Source organism: Larus michahellis, chromosome 7 (assembly GCF_964199755.1).
Source record: "Larus michahellis chromosome 7, bLarMic1.1, whole genome shotgun sequence".
NCBI classification, from domain to species: domain Eukaryota; kingdom Metazoa; phylum Chordata; class Aves; order Charadriiformes; family Laridae; genus Larus; species Larus michahellis.
Genome location: NC_133902.1, coordinates 20758573 through 20764572, shown reverse-complemented (window position 1 = coordinate 20764572; position 6000 = coordinate 20758573). Strand labels below are relative to the sequence as shown.

General features: G+C 47.8%; 1 protein-coding gene across 1 annotated transcript in view; it reads left to right on the top strand.

Annotated features, from left to right (window-relative positions):
* The first annotated feature begins 1445 nt into the window (after nt 1-1445).
* The window catches only part of CPS1 (carbamoyl-phosphate synthase 1), a 109406-nt gene continuing 104851 nt past the window's right edge, over nt 1446-6000 (top strand). The window contains exon 1 of the mRNA XM_074594545.1: nt 1446-1780. The gene's annotated coding sequence lies outside the window, so the exon portion shown is untranslated. The remainder of the gene's footprint in view (nt 1781-6000) is intronic.

The window sequence follows — 6000 nt, the reverse complement described above, 5'->3', positions numbered from 1 at the left end:
GGCTCTGCATGCTTTAGGGAGCCCCGTGGGGTTTAGGACCCCTTATAGCTGGCCTCGGGAGGTTTAGGGGCCTCTTTTTTTGCTGACTCTGTGGGGTTTAAGGACCCATTGCAGCTGGCCCTGTGGGATTTAGAGGGCCCTGTGGGGTTTAGAGGTCCCTTGTGGCTGGCTCTGTCTGCTTTAGGTGGCCCTGTGGGGTTTAGTGCCCCTTACAGCTGGCCTTGTGGGGTTTAGGAGCCCCGTGCAGTTTGGTTATGCTGGCCCTATGGGACTTGCAGGACCTGTGGGGTTTGGGGCCCCCTGCAGCTGGTGCTGGGGATGTTGAGGTCTTGTGGGGGTGGGTACCAGGTGGTCGGCGCTGTGGGGCTGGTGGCCCCGTGGCTGTGGTGTGCAGGGGGTGGCAGGGGGTCAGTCCAAGGAGCACGTGTTGAGTCCCGCAGCCCTCCAGCAGCGGTAGTTCCTCGCTGGGGCTGGGCCTGCGCGAGGGACAGGGGCTCTTCCTTGCTGTCCCCTGCTGAGCTGCTGCGTCTCACCTATGCTGGCTGCGCCAGGTCCTCCTCATGAATGTATGGTAGGTCCCCATGACTCATAGGCCTGAGCAGTGCTTTTCATCCCAGATGCCATATAGCTGTGATGCCCAGGTGTTGAGTGTCTCCCTGCGGTTGTCCTGTGGTGGTGTGCCCTGTGCAACCAGCCATGTGCAGTGTACCTTGGGCTACGGGGTAGCATTCATTGGGCCTAATTGTCCTTGAGTGCTGTATTTCTGAATCTAGGCCTTGCTGCCTGGTGTAACGCCGTGCCCAGCTCCCCTTTCCCAGACCCCGTAGGCTTGAGATAGGCTGTGACATCCCTGCTTGGGGGCTGGCTGGCTGAAGTGCACAACAGGCGCAGCTTTGGTGCTCTGCAGGCTTGCCTCTGTGTCTCTCAGGGAAGCACAAATGAATGTGGCTGAGCTTGAAGCTCTTGGTGGCTTGTAGAGTTCAAGTGCAGTGTCACTGCCCCTTGTAGGAGCTGAATCCATCCGAGTCGGCTTAAGGGAAACAGCTGCTAGAAGAATTTACCTTTTGGTGGTGATCAAGAACACCCATGGGAATACATTAGGCTGCTGCATTCATCCATGGGCCAGTCGTATAATATAAGGGATTCTGGTTTTCCATCCATGTGTCCATTCTTTATTACAAACTGTAAAATCAGTGCCCAAAGAAAAGAAAAAAAATTATTGCAGGAGATGGTGAGAGACAGAAAAGAGGGAATCTCAATTATGTTTGCTTTCAGTTCCTTTTTCACTCAGCTGTTCCTTGTTTAGTGAATTTCAATCATGTTAACGTTGCCTTGTATTTAAGGCAGGGAGATGAGCTGTGCAGCTTTAGTATTCAGAGAGGCAGCTCTAGCATCAGCAAAAATAACGTGGGGTCTTCTGCTTATGTCCAAACTCACAGCCCTGTATTATGGTCTTCCCTCCCATCTGCAGGTCAAAACAATATTATCCTTCCCCCAGGCACAGTTCAGTGTTAACTTCCAGCATAAGGCACACCATTTCAGCTTCAGAGTCTTTCTTTTGTTTTTGATTCCCCCCATATTATGGGGTTTTTTCCACATCACTTAAAGACAAAGATGCTTCTCCTAAATTATCCTACTTGTTCTCCTCACCCACCCTGCCAAGGAGTTATGTTTTAGTATGTTATTTTCTAAATGGTCACGGTCACTCAGGCTTTCATGGACCTGTTGCTGCCCAGGATAAATCCAGAGTATCTCACTGTGGCTGTCACCCAGAGCCCGGGTAAGTGACTCATGATTTTTCCTTAGTAACCTGAACCATGCAGAATAGGGAAGGAAAGAAGGAAATGAGGCTGAGAGGGAAGCTGCTCCTGTGTTCTCATTGCAATCCCAGTTACTTTGGGGGTGCTTGGGGATGGGGGGCTTGTTCGTTTATCTTATCTGAAAAGGGCGATGCTAGATTCACTGAAAAAAAAAAACAAAAACCAACAAATGATTAAGGCAAATCTGTTCAGAACACATCTAGAGATTAATTTTGTGTGGAAGCAGCTATCAGAGTAGACAGAGAAAATGGTGAGAAAACAGGCTCCAGTAGCCTTCCTGGCAGTCCCATAACAGTTAGCCCTAGAAAAATCTGTTTCTGAAGTGACTCTCAATCAACGGTTGAAAAGGCGTTCCAAAATCTTTCTACCTGTGAGAAAAGAACAGTGTGTAATATTTTCTGCTCCACAGCATTGTTTAAAAGACAAATCCTTAGCGGATTTTGGCTGTTGGTGGTCCCTACTGAACTGCTAGCATGTCTGTGGGTCCTGTAGTTACATGGATAAAATTGATGTTTCGTAGTCCTCCCTGGAGGAAACCTCAGGATGCCTGGGTGTCTGCTCCCTCCTCCTTCCAGTGAGGATGTGAATCTCTGGCAGATGCTACAGCTGCCTACAGACTACTTGGTGTTCTGCCTGAGGGCTTACTGAAACACCTCCTACCTGAGAGGAGGTGCCTCCTCCTGGGGTCACCGTCCTTCACTGACTGGAGGTGTCTGTCAGTTCTGTAATCTCACCTACCACTAATCTCCAGTCAGCGGGTGCCCAAGTTGGGCACTGTAGATGTGGACTTGCAAGTGGTCTTTCCAAAATGGTGGTTTGGCATCCACCCCTCTCCATAGCCTCCTCTCAGGGTCAGATTGACCTCAGACAGTGGCCTCCATGCTGTGGACCAGATGGGGTTGGCATGGTAATCCCATAATAATAAATGTGAGGGTTGCTTGTTCTGCCTTTGCAACTGCATGCTGCATGTGAGGGAGAGCAGTGAGCAAGGATAAGGTGTCCTTCATAGCCTTGTGGGATGGAAAGGGGATTTGGGAGGCTGTGTGTGGAAATGCTCCACAGGGCATGGTCATCCTCACTGTGTGTGAGAATGTTCTGGAAAACCGTACAGGTAAAGCACTTGGGCAGTGGGAGAGGTTTTGCCTGCTGAAAAATCTCCCCTCGGCGCGTTTGCAGAACTACTGCAATACACAGTTTTGTGGACAGTAAAGAGGTGTAATCCAAGTTGTGGCATTTATCTCCCCAGCTCTGCTTTCTTTTGTTTCTTTTTTGTGTTGGCTGCTTTGTGTTAAAGCTTCAGACAGTACAGAGTAAAAGTGAGGAGCTTCTCAGCTGTATTTTATAGCCTCTCCTACACATTATTTATTCAGCAGCAGCATGGCTAAAGATACTACATATTTAGGGTTGATGTCCAAAGTGTCCTAAGATGCATGAAAGATCAAAGTCGAAGATGTCCTTTTCCTCTTTTAATATAAAAATTTCAAATATCATCTGTTGTTTCAGCTGTAATGCTATGTATAAACCAGTGATAATTCTAGAAACTTTGCTATTCTTTAATATTAGAGCCGCGGCTCACTGTATTTGATCTCAGTAAAAACTCAAACCTATATTAAGAGATTGAAGATCTTAGTGCCATTCTGAAGCTAAGTAGACTTGTTTTTTGGAAGGTAAAGGAAGTGTTATATCTTGGCATTATGACGGTAAAATTTTTCATTTTGGAAGGATATCCAGAAGAGGGGTAAAGCATCTTATTTTATTGGATTCTTTTTTCCAATTCGCAGTAAGCATGATTGCAGATGGCATTGATTGTTTTTCTTTTAGCCGCTTCTATGAAGAGATCAAAGCCTGCCTATTGGTCACAGAAGCTGAACTAAGCTAGTTGATTATATTGATAGTCTATCTGGGGCACAGCTCACCGATGGCCTGCCTGCATTTGTTGTGGTGGCCAGGTGTTAAGCTAAGTATTCACTAAAAGCCAATCCAGACTCTACACAGGCAGTGGTGGGCTTTGAGCTACTGATTCCTGTTCAGATCTCAGAGATGTGGTAGGTGGTTCTGTGACAACACCAGCTCGCTGCTCACTAGCAGGCAAAAGAAAGTCAGTTGTTACTAGGAAGGGAAAAGAGCACAAAACGAAGAATGCCATTATTTATGTCTGCAGCTCACCTGCGTCTCAGATACCATGCTTGATTCTGATCTCATCTCTAACAGGATAGCAGAATTAGAACGGGTACAAGTTGCAGAACTGATCACGGCAAAAAAAAGCTCATCAACTGTGTGGAATGAGTTATGTGCAGGGACTAAGTCCCTAGGCTAGCACTGTTGAGGCTGGAAAAGGGACATCTAAAGAGGGCTCTAGTAGATGTCTGTAAAGTCTTGAACAGTGTTCACTAATGTGAATGGGGAGGGTTATGCACTGGCTTTCAAAGCTAGCAGACATCAACTGAAATGACTGGAGCAACGTTCAAAGGCGAAGGAGATTATTCATATAGTTAAGCTGTGACGGGCTGTCAAGTAAAAAGACATCACTACTTGTGCACGGGAGGTGCCTGAGCCACCGACTCCTGGGAGTTATGAGACTGTGTTAGGGGACGTAGTATGTGTTTGCTAGTATACTGCCCGAGCATCAGTGAAAGGTGGGATTGCCGAATTTTGTCTGGTACCATGTGTTTATATTTTGCTTTATGACATGTTAGCCTGGGTAGAGCAGTTAATAGCCTAATAGTTTTCTAATGATCTGTCTCTGTGTGCAGCTGCATCCCACTTAAGCTACCCGCTACCAACCTAATTGCAGTGTAGCTGCGACTTGTGCTGCTGTGGCTTTGCCCTGCTCTTTTGGGGCTCAGCCACTAGATGCCCCTGTCCCACAAGCAAGGAGCCGGCGGAGAGCGGCACACGCAGAAGGCAGCTCTGCGCTGCTCAGCGCGGGGGCTCTGGCCCTTTTCTGTCCTCAGTAATGAGATCAGTGGTCTGTGCTTTGGAGAAACGCACCTAGCAATCCTCGCTGACATTTTGCCATTTTCTCCTCTTCGTGGACCATAAGATATCGACCCCCAATGCAATGGGAATCCATCCTTTCTTAGCAAACGAAAGGGAGGGGTTGGAGAGCAGAGCTGATTGAGAATAGGAGATCAGTAAGGGCTACCTGAGGGCAGGCGCAAAGAAAACCAGAGAGGAAACTGCTGAGAGCTGGATGAAGCGCTCTGTTTTGGTGATGAGGTTATCTGGAAGACAGTAGGGTTTGTTGAGCCTTTGATAGATTTTCATCCTCATTCTTTTGCTTTGCTGTAATGACTAATGCAATGACAGTTCTGTGGAGGGCACTTGGATCCCTAATGCTGTCTTTGAAGTTCAGTGTGAGGACTGGATGTGATTGCCGATGAAAACATGATGTGGGTATGGCTGATTGCTCACCCTGACCCTGTATTTGACATCTGTCTGCCCCTGCGTTCACCTTTGCACGTCTACAGGATGAGCAGTGCACAAGCGTGACTGTTGACTTGTTTGCTTAGCTATGTGAACAGTTTGGGGTGGCAGTGACCAGGGTCTTTGTGACACTGAGCAATAAAATTAGGCTTTACAGGTAATCTAAGGACTCTGAGGGGCACTGAAAGGACCCTGTTGTTTCATTTGCTACCCTATGAAGGTACCTTTTATCCCTTCTTTATAATTGATTCTTCTACTGCTCAGAGTGTGCAGATGTTTTTTTGGGAAGCTGTTGGGTGAGGCCCTTCAATCTTGAGTGTCTATACAATTCGCAATTGGGGCACCCAGGCAGCATTGCAAGGTCTGTTCTGATCCAGCAATGCTTTGGCACCTGTGCCAGTATCTTGATATTCATTCTCCACATCCACCTTTATGGTAACAGATTTGTCTAGATTTGTTGTGGTCAGTAAATACGCGCCGTCAGGTCCCAGGTTTACCATTCTGGTAGGTTTCAGGTATCTGCTGTTTCTCAGAGCACCCGTCACTCTCTGCAGCTCTCTGAAGATCACTGCTCCTGCATTCCCTATTGTGATCACTCACCTCGATTCCTGTCCCCTGCCCCTGCCAAGCTCGCTGCTGACTGATGTGTTTCTGTGGCTCTTCCCACCACTGGAGAGGGAGGTGGCAGCTGGCTCTGAGGAGGAACTTCTTCAGAGCTTCTTGTCTCCTTCAGGGAAACCTGGTAGAGATCAGT